This window comes from Sturnira hondurensis, unplaced genomic scaffold, assembly GCF_014824575.4.
Source record: "Sturnira hondurensis isolate 20B ecotype Veracruz unplaced genomic scaffold, ASM1482457v3 Scaffold0005329, whole genome shotgun sequence".
NCBI lineage: Eukaryota > Metazoa > Chordata > Mammalia > Chiroptera > Phyllostomidae > Sturnira > Sturnira hondurensis.
In genome coordinates, this window is record NW_028077960.1 from 4,492,381 (window position 1) to 4,510,251 (window position 17,871).

Consider the following 17,871-nt stretch of genomic DNA (forward strand, 5'->3'; position numbering starts at 1 on the left):
TACTGTTGACCTCTCCCTTTAGAGGATTTTAAGATTTTAAAAATATAGGTAGGTGTTCCTATGTTGGGTGCATAAATGTTTACAAGGGTTATATCTTCTTCTTGGATGATGAAGTGTCCTTTGTTTTTCATTATGGCCTTTGTTTTAAAGTCTATTTTGTCTGATGTAAGTATTGCTACCTCAACTTTTTTCATCTCCAGTTGCATGAAAAAAAAATTTCCCATCCTTTACTTTCAGTCCATGTCTGTCTGTGTCTTTTGTTCTGATATATATATAATTTAGACACCATATATATGGTTCTTGTCTTCTTTATTCAGCCACCCTACGTCTTTAGATTGAAGCATTTAAACCACTTACAACTTGAAGTGATTGAGACAGAACAAGGAGCTTCTCAGAGCTACGTGGGGACTAACCATGGACACCCAGGAGGATGTCCAACCCCCAAAGCAGCAGCCAATGGTATATATCTGTGGAGAATGTCACACAGAATATGAAAAAAAATCCAGGGGTCCAACATCAGATGCAGAGAATGTGAATACAGAATAATGTACAAGAAAAGGCCTAAAAGGTTGGTGGTTCTTGATCCTCAGTGAAACATGCAGTTCAGGGGAATACTTTTGTTTGCATTTATATTTGCTGATAATGTTGTATAGATCTTGATTAGTATACTTAACTTCATGAATACAACTATATATAAATGACTTCATTTTTAAAACAATATTATGTTTCAGTATCTGTTAATAGTTTATATAAGGAAATTCATTTTGGTCAGTGAAATTATTTGTAATTTAATTTATTTTTTATTTTAATTGTTGTTCAAGTACAGTTTTCTGCATTTTACCCCCAGCCCAGCCCAGCTTGTAATTTAATTTTATTGTACATGTTTTCTGATACAATTAAGGTTAAAAGTGCTTCCCTAAACTACACTTTTTAAAGAAGATTTTATTTATTTTTAGAAAGAGGGGAAGGGAGGGAGAAAGAGAGAGAGGGAAACATCAATATCTGGTTGCCTCTGGCATTCCACATACTACAGACCTGGCCCTGGCCCACAACCCAGGCATGTGCCCTACTGGGAATCAAACCAGTTGCACTTTGGTTCACAGGTCGGCACTCAATCCACTGAGTCACCCTAAACCACACTTTTTATCAAAACCTAGAATCCTTAGGACCCTTGTTAAAAATAAAATGTTCTATTATCAAAGACGTGATTACTGGTCCTGGCTGGTGTAGCTCAGTGGATTGAGTGTGGACCTGTGAACCAAAGGGTCACCAGTTTGATTCCCAGTCAGGGCACATGCCTGGGTTGGGGGTCAGGTCCCAGTAGGGGGCACGTGAGAGGCAACCATACATTGATGTTTCTCTCCCTCCCTTTCTCTTTCCCTTACTCTCTCTCTAAAAATAAATAAAAATCTTAAAAAATTTTTAAGGGATTGTTGATAAGTATGTTGCCTTTGTATTCTTTATAACTATGTTTCTCTCTTTTTTTCTTATACATTTTTTTATTCTCACTAGAGGACATTTTATTTTCATTGTTTTTAAAGACAGAGGAAGGACAAGAGAAATATTTATGCAAGAGAGAAGCATCAATTGGCTGAATCTCATGCCTGCCCAGACCAGGGATTACACATGTCCAGACTGGAAATCAAACCTGCAACCAAGGTATGTACCCTGATGAGGAACTGAACCCACAACTGACAATGCTCCAACCACCTAAGCCGCACCAGCCAGGGTTTCTTTCTTCTTCTTGAAGAAATGCTTTTAATATTTCTCGCAGTACTGGTTTGGTGGTAAGGAATTTCTTTTTTTCTTCTCCTTCAATTTTATTTATTTTTAGAGAGAAGGGTGGGAGAAAGAGAGAGAGAAATATCAACTGGTTGCCTCTCATATGTGTGACTATATGTATGCCAACCAGGAACCCAAGCATGTGCCCTAACCAGGAATTGAATAGGCAACCTTTTGCTTTGCAGGACAGTGCCCAACCAAATGATCTCCATTAATTTTAAATGATAGCCTGGCTTGGTAAAGTAGTCTTGGTTGTATACGTTTGCTTTTCATCACTTTGAATATTTCATGTCAATCCCTTTTAGCCTGAAATATTTGTGCTTAGAAATCAACAGACAGTCTTAGAGGACCTCCCTTGCAGACAACTAACTGTTTTTCTCTTGTTGCTTTTAAAAGTCTCTCTGTATCTTTGGCTTTTGTCATTTTAATTATGATGTATCTTGGTGTGGCCTCTTTGGGTTCATTTTGTTTTGGATTCTGTACTTTCAGGACTTGTGTGTCTTTTTTCCTTTACCAGGTTAAGAAAGTTTTCCATCATAATTCTTCAAGTAGATCCTGAATCCCTTGATCTTTCTCTTCTTCTACTGGTAGCCCTATGTTTCACATCCTTATGTTTCATGTTGTCCTTATGTTTTCTTATGTTTCATGTTGTGTCTGAGGTCCCTTAATCTATACTTTTTTTTTAACTTTTTTTATTTTTGTGCTCTGATTGGGTATTTTCTATCCTGTTTTCCAAATCACTGATTCAGTCTTCTGCTTCATTTAACCTGCTGTTGGTTCCTTCTAGTGTATTTTTTACTTTAGATACTGCATTCTTCATTTCTGGCTGGTTCTTATTTCTGGTTTCTATATACATTTTTATGCGTTGATATTCTCACTAAGTTCATTGAATATCTTTATAAACATTGTTACAAACTCTTTTATCTGGTAGATTGCTTGCCTCCATTTTTTTTAGTTATTTTTTTTAGAAATTTCTCCTCCTGTTCTTTTATTTAGGGAATGTTTCTCCCCCCCCCCATCTTGTCTGCCTCTGTGTGTATATTTCTGTGTATTAGACAGATCTTCTATGTGCCCCAAATTTGCTAGGGTGGCCTTAAGTAATAGGTCTTCTGTTGGACCCCGTGGCACAGTCTCTCTGATCACCTGAGCTGGGTGCTCCAGGAATGTCCCATGTGTGGATTATGTGAGCCCTCCTGTTGTAGTTGAGTCATGATTGCTGTTGGCTCATCCATGTGTGGAAGCGACCCTCAGGCTGGCTGACTGTGAAGATTGACCCCAACCACAATATACAAGCTGCTGAGCAGGGGCTGACTACGTGAAGCAGAATTTGCCTCAGCATTTGTTGCTTGTCAAGATCTCCCTTTGGATGTGTCATTTGTGGAGCCAATTGAATCCTGCTCTGATGTTGTCTGAATCCAATCACTGAGTGTGTTGGTTCTGGGTTTCCCATGCAGGTCAATGTCAGACACTGCCATGACTTCCCCTGGGAACCCTGTTTGATGCTACAGAGTGAGGAACAGTTTTTGACTGCCTCGGGTGACCCTGAGGTAGGTTTTCAGTGAGTCAACAGGTAGGGGTGAGTGGTGTTCTCCAAAATGATACAGATTCAACCTTGGTGTCAGTGCTGGATCTAAGTCCACGATGCAAAACTCTCAGGAAACATCAAGGCAAGCTTCATCACTGAGTGCCTGGGGAATTTTGTGGTAGGGCAGGGTCTCAGAGAGTCATCAGTGTAAGGGCAGCAGAGTTTATCAGACCCTAAGAGACCAGTATTTGGCCATATGAAGTACAGACTCTTCATTGGTTCGGCATTTGAGAGGAAAATGGCCCCTCTCCTAGAACCACACAACTCAGTTTATCTCTGATTCTGTCAGGACCTCCTCAACAGCCCCAGCCTGACAGTGCATAAATGCTGAGTGTTAGGAGGGTGGGGCTAGTGGATCTCATGTGTGCAATGCCAGTCAGGAGGGGTGGGTAATGGTCTTAACCAAAGAACCACACAACTCAGTCTCTGACATGCCTTGAGTCTGGTTGGACCTGTATATCACATGCGCAGGCAGCTGCCTCCTCTGCAGGGCATGAGCTCAGCAGGGTGGGGCCACAGGAAGTCAGAAAGGTAGTGCTATAGCATTATTACAGGCTGGTACAGTAAGAAGGAAAGTGCTCCGCTCAAGAAAAATGATTCTATAGTGTGGAAAAGGGATTCAGCCCAGGGACCCTGAGGGATGTCCCTCCAGTGGTCTTTCCTGGGCAATATAACCCAGTCTCTCCTCATATGACTCTAATCTGCTTCAAGCTGCTTTTCCCCTGCAGGAGCCCATGATGAATAGCTGCAAATGAGATTTTGTGCACTGACTCTTTATGAGAGCACCTGGGTTTCTAACAGACTCTTGTCTCTCCATGGCGGACAGAATCCCTGCTGATTTTCACAGCCAGATGTGATGCGGACTTTTCTTCCTAGGCCTGGTGCTCTGGGCTGGGGAGTCCAGCATGGAGTTGAGAACTCATCCTCCTTAGGGGGCTACTTTTGCAGCTGAGATGGGCAGCACTATTTGAATCTCTGCCCTTACTACCAGTCTCAGTGTGGTTTCTTCTATAAATCCTTGTATATAAGTTATATTTAGCTAGTCTTCAGTTGGTTATTCAGGTTGATTGTTCTATATTTTACTTGTAATTACAGTTTGATTCAGAAAGAAAGTGAATGCAATTTGCACCTACTCCACTGCCATCTTGGATTTTCTCACAAGAAACCCCCTTTAAATGTAAAGACATGAATGGATTAAAAGTAAAGAGATGGAAAAAGATGTTTCATGCTAACACAAATAGAAAGGAAGCTGGAGTAACTACATTAATTTCAGACAGAGCCAAGTTCAGAGTATGGAAAATAATCAGAGATAAAAAGAAACATTACACAATGATAAGAGAGTCAATGCACCAAGAAGGCATAATCCTTAAAATGCATGTCCCAAAAACAGAGCATAAAAATACACATGGGAAAAACTTACAAAACTGCAAGGATTGAGGGAGGGGGATGTGGAAGGAATGTATAGGAGGGATAAATGATGATGGAAGTGATGGAAGGAGACTTGACTTGGGGTGATGAACAAAATACAGTGTACAGATGATGTATTGTGGAATTATCCACTTGACTCCTGTATAATTTCATTAAGCAGTGTCACCTCAAAAATTCAATAAAAAGAAAACATTTTAATTTAATTTAAGTTAAAATTTAAAAACTGCAAGAAGACAAATCCAGCATTATAGAATCTTCAACTCTATTCCTTAAAGACTTTTTCAGTAATTGATAAATCCAGCAGGTAAAAAATTAGTACTGGCATAATTGAACTGAACAGCACCATCAATCAACTAGAGCTGTACATTCCTCTCAAGTTCACATAGAAAATTCAAGATAGATCATATTCTAGGACAGAAAAACACATTAGCAAATTTTAAAAGATTGAAATCATACAATGTATGCTCTCAGATTACAACAGAATTAAACTAGCGTGCATAACAGAAATGTAGCCAGAAAATTCCAAAATAGTTAACATTAAACAATATACTTCCAAATAACACATGGGCCAAAAGAAGTCTCCCAAAAAAATTTTAAATATTTTAAATGAAATGAATACAAAAACACAACTTAAAAAATGTGTGGGATGCAGTAAAATCAATGCTTAGAAAAAAACTTATAGAATTAAGTGCAGATATTAGAAAGAAGAAAGATCTGCCCTGACAAGTGTTGCTCAGTGGGTTGAGTGCCATTCTTCAAGCCAAAAGATTGCTTGTTTGATTCCTGGTCAGGGCACATGCTTGGGTTGCAGGAGAGGCCCCCAGTTGGGAGCATGTGAAAGGCAACTAAGCAATAGTTCTCTCCCTCTCTTTCTCCCTCCCTTCCCCTCTCTCTAAAAAATAAGTAAGTAAAGCCTTTTAAAGAAGAAAGATCTGAAAAGCAATAATCTAAGCTTTCACCTTCGGAAACTAGAAAAGCAGATATAATCCACCGTAAGCAAAGAAAAAGAAATAATACATACTAGAGAAGAGATCAATGAAATAGAAGTAGATAGAAAACATAAACAAAACCAGAAGCTGGTTCTTTAAAAAGATTGATAAAATCAATAAATCTCTAGCTAAGGTAACCAAGAAAAAAAAACAGAGAGACACAAATTCCCCTTATGATAAGTGAAAAAAGTGGCCATCACTATTGATTCCATGGACATTGAAAGGATAATAAAGGAATAATATGAACAACTATATGCCCACAAATTTGATAATATAGATAAAACATACCAATTCCTTGAAAAACACAACATACCAAAACTCACACAAGGAGAAGTACATAATATGATTGGGCCTACATTTACTACAAAAATTGTTTCAAAACAGAGAGCAGTAGGCCCCCATGTGTTCATTAATAAACTTACCATATGTTTAAAAAGACATTTACACCAATTCCCTATAATATTTTCCTGAAAATAGAGGCCAGGATTATCCTAATGCCAAAACCACAGAAAGATATTACAAAAAAAAAAGGAAAAACAACATCTCTCATTGGTCTCATAAGAGACCAATATCTCTCATGGAATAGATGTAAAAATACTCAACAAAATATTATTAATTCAAATCAAACAATGCATACAAAAAATTATACACCATAAACAAGTGAGATCTGTTCCAGAATGCAAACTAGTTCCACATTTAAAGACCAGTTTATGCCAATACGTTAATATGCTAAAATAGGAAAAATCATATGATTATATTGACAGATGCAGAAAAAACATTTGAAAAAAATTTAACACCATTCACGATAAAAACTCTCAGTAAACTAGGAATAGAGAGGAACTTCTTCAACTTGATAAAGAACATCTACAAAAAACCTACAGCTACCATCATACATAGATGCTTTCCTTCCTAAGACCAGGAAAAAGGCAAGGAGATCCCCTTTTACCACTCCTATTCAACATTGTACTAGAAGTCCTTGCTAACGCAGTAAGACAAGAAATGGAAATAAGAGATGCACAGACTGAGAAGGAAGGAATAAAACTGTCTTAGTTTGCAGATGACATGATTGTATATGAAGAAAGTACAAATGAACCAACAAAAAAAACCTCCTGGAACTAATAAGTAATTACAGTAAGGTTACAGGATACAAGACTAACATACAAGTGTCAATTGCTACCCTGTATATCAACAATAAACAATTAGAATGTGGTATTAAAAACACAACACAAAAAAACACCAAAAAATTTAAAAAATAAAAAATAAATAAAAACACAACACAATTTGCATTAACACCCCAAAATTAAATATTTAAGAATAATAAATATGTACAAGACGTATATGAGGAAAACTACAAAATTCTGATGAAGAAATCAAAGAAGATCTAAATAAGTCAAGAGATATTACATGTTTGTGAATAGAAAGATTCAGTATTACTGGTTCTACTCACTGCAATCCATAGATTCAATGCAATCCCAGTCAAAATCTCAGCAAGTTATTTCATAAATATGAACAAAGTGATTCTAAAGTTTATATGGAAAGGTAAGAAACTAAGAGTAGCCAATACAATGTTAAAAAAAAGAAGAACAAAGTTGAAAGACTGACAATATTCAATTAAAAAACTTACTATAAAGCCACTATAATCAAAATGATGCAGTGAAAACTTTGGGTTTCTAGATAAATCAACTTTCTAAAATATTTAAATTATTAAATATAGTCTTTCTAATCCTTATATTTTCAACTCTCATTAGACATGTGCCATACATAATGTAAATATATCTGATAATACCACTAATTTTTTCTATAATTTAAAAATATACATACTAATAATTTCATTTAATAAATATTTTAAAAATTAAACTATTAAAAAAGCCACTATAATCAAAAAATTTAGTATTTGGTGAAAGGATAGACAAATAGGTCAATGAAACAAGGTAGAGAACCCAGAAATAGACCAACACAGTTGATCTTTACCAAAGAACAAAGACAATTCAATGGAGAAAGTATATTTTATTAAACAAATAGTGCTGAAACAACTGGACACACACATAAAAAGTGAACATCCAAAATCAATTAATATAACACAGTATATCAATAAAGATGAAAGACAAAAGCCACATTCTAATTTAAATATTCACAAAGAAAACATTTAACAAATAGAAAGCCAGTTCATAATAAAAGCACTCAACAATGTAGGGATACAAAGGAATTTTCACAACTCTTTTGTAGATAAAGGGTATCCACAAAAAAAATCTCCAGTTGATATCGTATTTTAAAAATATATTTCAATAATTATGCCATTACAGTTGTCCCATTTCCCCCCTTTCCCTCCCCTCCATCCTGCACACCCTGTCCCACCCACATTCCCCTCCTTTAGTTCATGTTCATGTGTCATACTTACAAGTTCTTGGCCTCTACATTTCCCATACTATTCTTACCCTCCTCTTGTCTATTTTCTACCTGCTATCTATGCTAATTATTCAGTGTACCTTCCCCCCCACCTTCCTCCGATTGCCCTGTTGCTAACCCTCCATGTGATCTGTATTTCTGTGGTTCTGTTCCTGTTCTAGTTGTTTGCTTAGTTTTTGTTTTTGTTTTAGGTGTGATTGTTAATAATCATGAGTTTGCTGTCATTTTACTGTACATGTTTTTTATCTTCTTTTTCTTAGATAAGTCCCTTTAACATTTCATATGATAAGGACTTGGTGATGATGAACTCCTTGAACTTGACCTTGTCTGAGAAGCACTTTATCTGTCCTTCCATTCTAAATAAAAGCTTTGCTGGATAGAGCAATCTTGGATGTAGGTCCTTGTCTTTCATGACCTAGAATACTTCTTGCCAGCCCCTTCTGGCTTGTAAGGTCTCTTTTGAGAAATCAGCTGACAGTCTGATGGGAACTCCTTTGTAGGTGACTGTCTCCTTTTCTTTTGCTGCTTTTAAGATTCTCTCCTTATCTTTCACCTTGGCTAATGTAATTATGATGTGCCTTGGTGTGTTCCTCCTTGGGTCCAACTTCTTTGGGATTCTCTGAGCTTCCTGGACTTGCTGGAAGTCTATTTCCTTTGCCAGATTGAGGAAGTTCTCCTTTATTATTTGTTCAAATAACTTTTCCACTTGTTGCTCTTCCTCTTCTCCTGGTATCCCCTAGAATTCAGATTTGGAACATTTAAAGATGTTCCAAAGCCTCTCCTCATTTTTTTGAATTTTTGTTTCTTCATTCTTTTCTGGTTGAATGTTTCTTTCTTCCTTCTGGTCTACTCCATTGATTTAAATTCCAGTTTCCTTCCCATCGCTATTGGTTCCCTATACATTTTCCTTCATTTCACTTAGCATAGCCTTCATTTTTTCATCTAATTTGGGACCAAATTCAACCAATTCTGTGAACATCCTGATTACCAGTGTTTGAACTGTGCATTTGATAGATTGGCTATCTCTTTGTTGCTTAGTTATACTTGTTCTGAAGCTTTGGTCTGTTCTTTCATTTGGGCCATTTTTTTTTGTCTCAGCAGACCTGTTACATAGTGAGGGGTGGAGCCTTAGGTGTTCACTAGTGTGGGGAAGTAGCTGGGTTGTGATGCTGTATGTGGGGGCAGGGTCAGAGAGGGAACAGTGGTGCTCTCTCTGCTCTCTGCCAGATCTCAGTCACTTCCCCTACTTCCTGAAAACAAATTGGGCCCTTCTGGTGCTGATTCTCATGTGGGTGGGTTTGTGTATGTCCTGGGACCCTGTGGGTCTCTTCAACAAACTCTCCTGTGAGGCTAGGAGTTTCTCCCAGCACCTCATCCCCCACAGGTGTTTTCAATCAGTGGTTTTGAGGCTTTATTTTCCTGCACTGGGATCCTGGGTTGCATGGTCTGTCTTGCTCCCCAGTTTCACCTGGTTTATCTGTGTGTAAATGTGGAAGCAGATGCACTGTGCCTCTCTACAATCTGCTGCCTTGCTGGGTCCACCAGCCACCCTGCCATGAGCCCTCTCTGTCCCGGCTCCCCGGCTCCTCCCCTTCTACCAGTCTGGATAAATGTGTCTATTTTAACTCCTTGGTTGTCAGACTTCCATACAGTTCAATTTTTTGTTTGTACTGGTTGTTTTTTTGTTTTTAAATTGTTGTTGTCCTTATTTTGGTTGTGTGAGGAGGCACAGTGTGTCTACCTACGCCTCCATCTTGGCCAGAAGTCCAGTTGATATCATATTTAATGGTGAAAGACTAAATGTTTTCCCCTAATATTGGAAACAAGGAGTTCTATTCTCACCTCTCTTATTTAAGACAGTACTGGAAGAGAATAAGTTCCAGCTTTCTAGGTTTGATGAATTTAACTTTGGAATTACTTACTTAAGATGTATGTCAAAAAATTTATGTAATAATTAATGATATGACACATAATAGAAACAAGTAAAGTGCCTAAGGTAGGCACTCAATATAAAAAATCATTATGAGACCAAATTGTGAAGATAATTTTATGTTGAAAGGGCAAACTCTCAATAAAGATATAACTTAAATAATAAAATTCATCATAACTTATGCATATATGACAAAATAGAAAGACATACGGTTGTCAGGAGAGTTGTTGGGAGAATGTAGCCCAACTCTCTTACAATGATACTGCATGTAAAGAATGTAGAATATAGAAAGTGTGCAAATTATAACTAAATAAATATATATTTGTAGAACATTACATCCTAGAATGTTTTATCAGGTTGACAAACTAAACACAGCTTTGCTCTTCTGTCCCAAATCATGGAGCTGCTATTCCATATATTCTGTAACAGGAGATTGATGAATTGGATTTAAAAATTATGAGTAATTTTCTATGACAGAATTAAATAGGTCAGGATTAAAGATGAAGCCTCAACACCAAAAATATTATTACAATCAGTAAGAATGGCTTCAAGGTGTAGCATGAAGAGTAAATACAAGGTGGGGCGAAAGTAGGTTTACAGTTCTTCATGTGGAAAATAATACAATTATTGGTAAGTAATAATACAAGAATAAATTGTATTACACATGCTAACTACTGTGGACCTCATTTTTTTCTCCACCTGGTGTATGTATAGGGTAAAATCAGCATAGTATCATATATACCAGTAAAATCAGAGTAGTCACAAGTAGTTGCTTCAGAGAACCCTTCCTTAACTTGTACCAAGCAGTAAATAGTAAAAGACACAATAGATAGATGTAGAAATTGATAAAAAATGTAACAGAGTGAATCAATAACACAATAAGAGGACTGTTTAGAAAATCCAATCTTTTTAGGACTTCTGCTCAAGGTGTAGGTATAGGAAAACATGACTTGGCTCCTCGCACAACCACTTCAAGATTACAACTAAACTATAGCACAACCGTCATTCAGAACTGTCAAAAATCTAGTTGAATAGAAGTCTAGTAAGTGCAGAATTAAAGAAACCACATCCATCCAGACTGGTAGGAGGGGTGAAGATGCAGAGATGCAGAACAACCTGGTCCCACACCCAGGAGTGATGGATAAAAATCAGGAGGGATATCTCAGGAGTGAGGACTCCCAGCCCAGGATTCCAGTGCCAGGAAGATAAGTCCCCATAACTTCTGGCTGCAACAACTAGCGGGGATTGAGTCAGTGGAAGAAACCCCTAGAGTCCCAAGCAGTTGCCATCAAAGGGCCCACAAACAAACTTACTCAAACTCACTTGCTCTGAGCTCCAGCACAGGTACAGCAGATTGAAAGCCACCAGTGGCATATGGGAAGGACCTTAAGTATCTGGCATCAGGGCAAGAGCTGGGGTACAGCTTTCTCCCAGACAGAACTGAAGGCAGAGGCTACTGTTCCTTTTATGAGCCCTTCCCCTACAGAGTCATAGAGCTGGAAGTTGGTGCCATGTCTGAGACTCCATCAACCTGACTAACACTGTTTGCCTTACCTGGTGATTCCCTGAGGTTCCACTGCACCCACTTACAGGCTCACTCAAGCTGTTAACAGTGGCTTTTCAATATAAATGGCTTGTCTTGGCTCATGATTCAGATCTTTCTCAATCTCCTCAAACAGCAGCAGCTGGCCTCAGCAAGCTCCCAGCCCTCGTACCTCTTGCTAAGTAACCCAAGGCCTTGCACTAGCAGCAGCTGGGCTCAGTTCACAGCCTAGCCTACTTGGGCGCGTCAAACCCCAGCACAGTACCAGTCATTTGCAAATCACTTTATAGCTTATACCAAGTAGCCCTAGACAAAACACAGGTGAAAGCTTTGACCTGTACCACCCAGGAAACCCCAGAGCCTGCGCACCCAGTGGACAGCTACAGACTATGTTGGAGCACCACCAACCAATCACCTCCACAAGCAATATGCTCAAGGAGCAGACTCAGCAGGCTACATATCCCTGCTGAAATAAGTCATGGTGTGTGGAGTGGTCCCCTGCACAGCTGATCCTCCATGGAGGGCAGAGGTTGCTGCTAAATGGTTACAGCCAATCCTGGCAGCTGACTCACCTGGGTAAATCCCTCCCATTGACCTTCTAACAGCAATCAAGAATCAACTACAACAGGAGGGTGTACTCAGCCCACACAAATGGCACACATTGAGTACCTGGCTTGGGTAATAAGGGAGGCTCTGCCACTGGACCCTACGGGACACCTACTATATAAGGCCATGCTTCCCAGACAGTGAGTCACAGCAGCTCTACTTAATACATAAAAACAACCACAGGGAGGCTGCCAAAATGAGGAGACAACAAAATATGGCTCAAATTAAAGAACAGATCAAAACTCCAGAGAAAGAGCTAAAGGAAATGGAGACAAGCAATCTGTCAGATACAGAGTTCAAAACACTGTTTATAAGAATGCTCAGAGAACTTAGTGAGGACCTCAACAACATAAAAAAGATCCAGTTGGAAATAAAAGATACACTAACTGAAATTAAGAACAATTTACAGGAAAACAACAGTAGAGTGGATGAAGCTAAGAATCAAATCAATGATTTGGAACATAAGGAAGAAATATCAGCTAACCAGAACAACAAGAAGATAAAAGGATCCAAAAAATAAGTATAGTGTAAGGAGCCCTGGGACAATGTCAAGCATTCCAACATTTACACCATAGGAGTTCCAGAAGGAAAAGAGGAAGAGCAAGAAATTGAAAATTTATTTGAAAAAATAATGAAAATAAACTTTCCTAATTTGGCTAAGGAAATAGACATAAAAGTCCAGGAAGCACAGAGAGTCCCAAACACATTGGATCCAAAGAGGTCCACACCAAGACACATCATAATTAAAGTGCCAAAGTTTAGTGATAAGGAAAGAATCTTAAAAGCAATCTTAAAGGCGGAGAGTTACCTACAAAGGAGTTCCCATAAGACTATCAGCTGATTTTTTAAAAGAAACTTTGCAGGCTAGAAGGGACTGGAAAAATGCTGACTGTGATGAAAAGCAAGGACTTACAACCTAGATTACTCTATCCAGTGAAGCTATCAATTGGAATTGAAGGAGAAATAAGTGCTTCCCAGACAAGGTCAAGCTAAAAGAGTTCATCATCATCATCAAGCCCTTATTATATGAAATGTTAAAGGGACTTATTTAAGAAAAAGAAGAAGATCAAAACTACGAACACTAAAATGACAACAAACTAACAACTGAATCTAAAAATCAATAACAAAAACAAACTAAGCAAACAACTAGAACAGGAACAGAGTCATAAATATGGAGACCATTTTGGAGGGTTATCATCTGGGAGGGCGGAGGCAGAGAATGGGGGTGAAAGTACAATCATTTAGAAGCATAATTGGGTAGGTGCAGAATAGACAGGAGGCTGTTAAGAATAGTATTGGCAATGGAGAAGCCAAAGAACTTACATGTGCAACACATGGACATGAACTAAGGGGGGCATTGCAGGAGGGAAGGAGGGAATCTGGTGGAGAGAGGCAAAGGGGGAAAATCGGGATAACTGTCATAGCATAATCAATAAAATATACTTTACAAAAGTCAAAATATAAAAAATAAAAATGGAACTTTAATATTTTTCTAGAATGTTTTATTAATTTTTTCCGAAGCAATGTGGTGCTTTGAAATTTTATAATGTTTTAAAATAAAAACTCATAATAAAAGTAGTTATGATTAGTGAGCAATCATAAAGTGGTTCTCTAAAGAGGTAATTCTTAGGAAATTACCCAGAATGTATGAAAGAAAGTTGGGTGATGGAAGCTGTGAAAGAGGTAGAGACAGGGAGACAGACAAACTGACATATCTAATCAGAATCTCTGTAGTGACTAGAAATAATGAGACACAGCAGGTTTGGTTTCTTAGGAAGCTCTGTCTTAGACAAAGTGTAGCAGGTAAGGTGTTTATTAAGGAGAGCCTTTGAAATCAATTCTTACAAAAGGAAGAGAGAAAGCAGGAATAGATAGAGGGAGCAGAGGAGCCCTGATTCAGGGGGGAAAAACAGCTACAGCTGACCCCACAAGGAGCTATACTGGCTTTCAGAATCATTCTGATTAGGGCTTAGATAGTCCTTTATACTTGGCTATTGATCAGTCACTGCATTTGGGCCACTCTTGGAAGGATGACATTGAGGTAATTTTGAAGGGGCTGAAAGCTAAAGGCTGTCTGTCCACAGCACTCCCAGAAATTATAACATATCTTTCCCCAAAGAGGAGGGATTTCTTATCAGAAACTATGAAGGCCACAAAGGAGGGGCACATTTTTCAAATGCTGAAATAAAGGAACAGTCAGATAAGAATTCTGTCTAGCAAAAAAAAAATATCCTTCAGAAATGAAGGAGAAATTAACGTGTTCGAGTAAAGAAACACTTGGAGAATTTGTCACCAGCAGAACTACCTTAAAAGAATGACCAAGGAAGTTCTTAAAATGTAAAGAAAATGACAAAAGATGGAATCTGGGACTATTCTGGAGGGAGGAAAGGACAATGTAAAAAATAAAAGTATGGTTAAATATTGTAGGTTTTATTGCTTCTCTAAGTTTTCCAAATTGTTTTTGTATAACATTCTCTGAATTTGTTCTCAATGTACACAAAGGACACACTTAAGACAATTATATTATAAATCAGGGAATATAAATGGGGTTACAGGTAGGTAACTTTTCTACACTTCACTTGAAATAATAAAATATCAACACCAGTAGACAATGATATGTATGTTTTATGCACCTAAAATGAAAAACAAGTAAGTCATAGAAAGGCAAAAAAGAAAACAGGGACGTGAAGAACAGAGAGAACAAAAAGAAAACATACAAGTGGCAGATTTAAAGCCCTAACATTTAGATAATTACATTAAATGTAAGTGATCTAAATACATCAGTTAAAAGACAAAGATTGGTGGCCTGATTTTTATATAATGACCCATTTTATGCTGTCTACAAGAAACTCACTTCAAACATAGCAGTTTGGGTAGGTTGAAAACAAAAAGATGGAAATAATGTGCTTTGAAGAGATTAACCAAAAGAAATTATGACAGGTTATATTAATATCAGATAAAGTAGATCTCAGAGCAGGATGATTATCAAGAACACAGTTACATTATACAATAATAAAAAAATGACATAGCAATCCTAAATGTGTATGTACTAATTAACAGCTAAAAAATACGTGAAAAACTAATATAACTGAAAGGAGAAACAGATAAATTCACAATTATAGATACACAATTATAGACTTCAAAATACTTCTATCAATAGTTGACAAAACAACTAGACATAAAGTCAGCAAGGATAAGAAACTCAACAACACCATCAACCCACAGGATCTAATCAATATTTACAGAATACTCCTCTCAACAGCAGAATATGCATTCTTTTCTAGTACCAACAAAACATTTACCAAGATAGTTCATATCCCAAGGGTCAAAAAACCTAAACAAATTTAAAATAACGGAAATCATACAGAATATGTTATATGACCATAATGGACTCAAACTAGAAATTAGTAACAGAAGGATAACAGGAAAATCTCTAAACAGTTTAAAACTACAAATACATTCATAAATAATCTATGGGTCAAAGGAAATTTTAAAATACACTGAACTGAATGAAAGTGAAATGTCCTGGCAACCCATTTCATAAGCAGATAATTATAAGAACTAACTTTCTTAAAAGTTTTAAAATAACTTTTTAATGCCCTGGCTGATGTAGCTCAGTGGATTGAGCGTGGGCTGAGAGTCAAAAGGTTGCCAGTTTGATTCAGGGCACATGCCTGGGTTGTGGGCCAGGTCCTCAGTGGGGGCCATATGAGAGGCAACCACAAATTTAATGTTTTTCTCCCTCTGTTTCTCCCCCTCCTCCTCCATCTCTAAACATGAAAGAAAGAAAGAAAGAAAGAAAGAAAGAAAGAAAGAAAGAAACTTTTTAAAAATCACAATTTATTTCTGTATTTGAGTTTTGCTGCAATAATACTTTGTTGGCTCCAATTGCTAATGCTGCTCTTGAGAAGCTTCTTAGAGAAAGGCCCAATTTGCATGTGGAAAGTGGCAGGGGGTACTGAAATCAGAGAGAATGAAACAAATGCCACTGCTCCCTCTCTGCCCCCACCCCCAGTCACAACCCAGTGACTGGGCTGACCAACCCCAGTGAACACCTAGGCTTTTGCCCCTCATACATAACGGGTGCAAACACGTACGTTACGGCTCAAGCAGAGAAACAGCCCAAAGCCCCAGAGCCAATACTTCTAAGTGACCAAGAGATAGCCAACCAATTGGGTGCACAGTTCAAAATACTGGTGATCAGGATGCTCACTGAACTGGTTGATTTTAGTTGCAAATTAGATGAAAAAAAATGAAGGCTACACTAAGTGAAATGAAGCAAATTGCACAGGGAACCAATCGTGATGGAAACAAATCTGGGACTAAAATCAATGGAGTGGACCAGAAGGAAGAAAGAAATGACCAAACAGAAAAGAATGAAGAAGCAAGAATTCAAAAAAATGAGGAGAGGCTTAGGAACCTCCAGGACATCTTTAAACATTCCAACATCCAAATTATAGGGACACCAGAGAGGGGAAGAGGAAGAGCAACAAGTGGAAAAGTTATTTGAACAAATAGTAAAGGAGAACTTCCCCAATCTGGCAAAGAAATAGACTTCCAGGAAATCCAGGAAGCTCAGAGAGTCCCAAAGAAGTTGGACCCAAGGAAGAACACACCAAGGCACATCATAATTACATTAGCCAAGGTGAAAGATAAGGAGAGAATCTTAAAAGCAGCAAGAGAAAAGGAGACAGTCACCTACAAAGGAGTTCCCATTAGACTGTCAGTTGATTTCTCAAAAGAGACCTTGCAGGCAAGAAGGGGCTGGCAAGAAGTATTCTAGGTCATGAAAGGCAAGGACCTACATCCAAGATTGCTCTATTCAGGAAAGCTTTTATTTAGAATGGAAGGGCAGATAAAGTGCTTCTCAGATAATGTCAAATTCAAGGAGTTCATCATCACCAAGCCCTTATTATATGAAATGTTAAAGAGACTTAGATATCTAAGAAAAAGAAGATAAAAAACATGTACAGTAAAATGACAACAAACTCGTGATTATTAACAACCACACCTAAAACAAAAGCAAACTAAGTGGACAACTAAATCAGAAGCAAAACGATAGAAATGGAGATCACAAGGAGGGTTAATAACAGGGGAGTGGGAGGAGGAGAAGGGGGGAGAAGGTACAGAGAATAAACAGCATAGATGGTAGGTAGAAAATAGGCAGGGGGAGGGCAAGAATAGTATGGGAAATTTAGAAGCTGAAGAACTTGTGACACATGGACATGAACTAAAGGGGGGAATGGGGGGAAGGGGTGTGCAGGGTAGAGGCAAATGAAGGGGAGAAAATGGGACAATTGTAAGGCATAATCAATAAAATATATTAAAAATAAGTTTCTTAGAATAGTGTACACAGCATAGCAATTTTACTTGAAAAAAGGCAAGAAGATATTTTATAAAATAAGTATATGATTTATGAATTATTTATCTTTATTGTATTATTCCTCTGACCAAACATCACTGGCCCATGAAGAAAATACTCAGACATGAACAAGAGTAGTAAATTTTCATCAGTTCTGATATTTTGCCAACTTTCAGTCATACAAAAACAGCTTTACATATATATATTTTTAAATATTTTATTTATTTATTTTTAGATAGG

At 37.7% G+C, this 17,871-nt stretch overlaps 1 pseudogene; it reads left to right on the forward strand.

The window, feature by feature from the left end:
* Window positions 1–414: 414 nt before the first annotated feature.
* Window positions 415–593, forward strand: LOC118987832 (DNA-directed RNA polymerases I, II, and III subunit RPABC4-like; annotated as a pseudogene).
* Window positions 594–17,871: the final 17,278 nt, after the last annotated feature.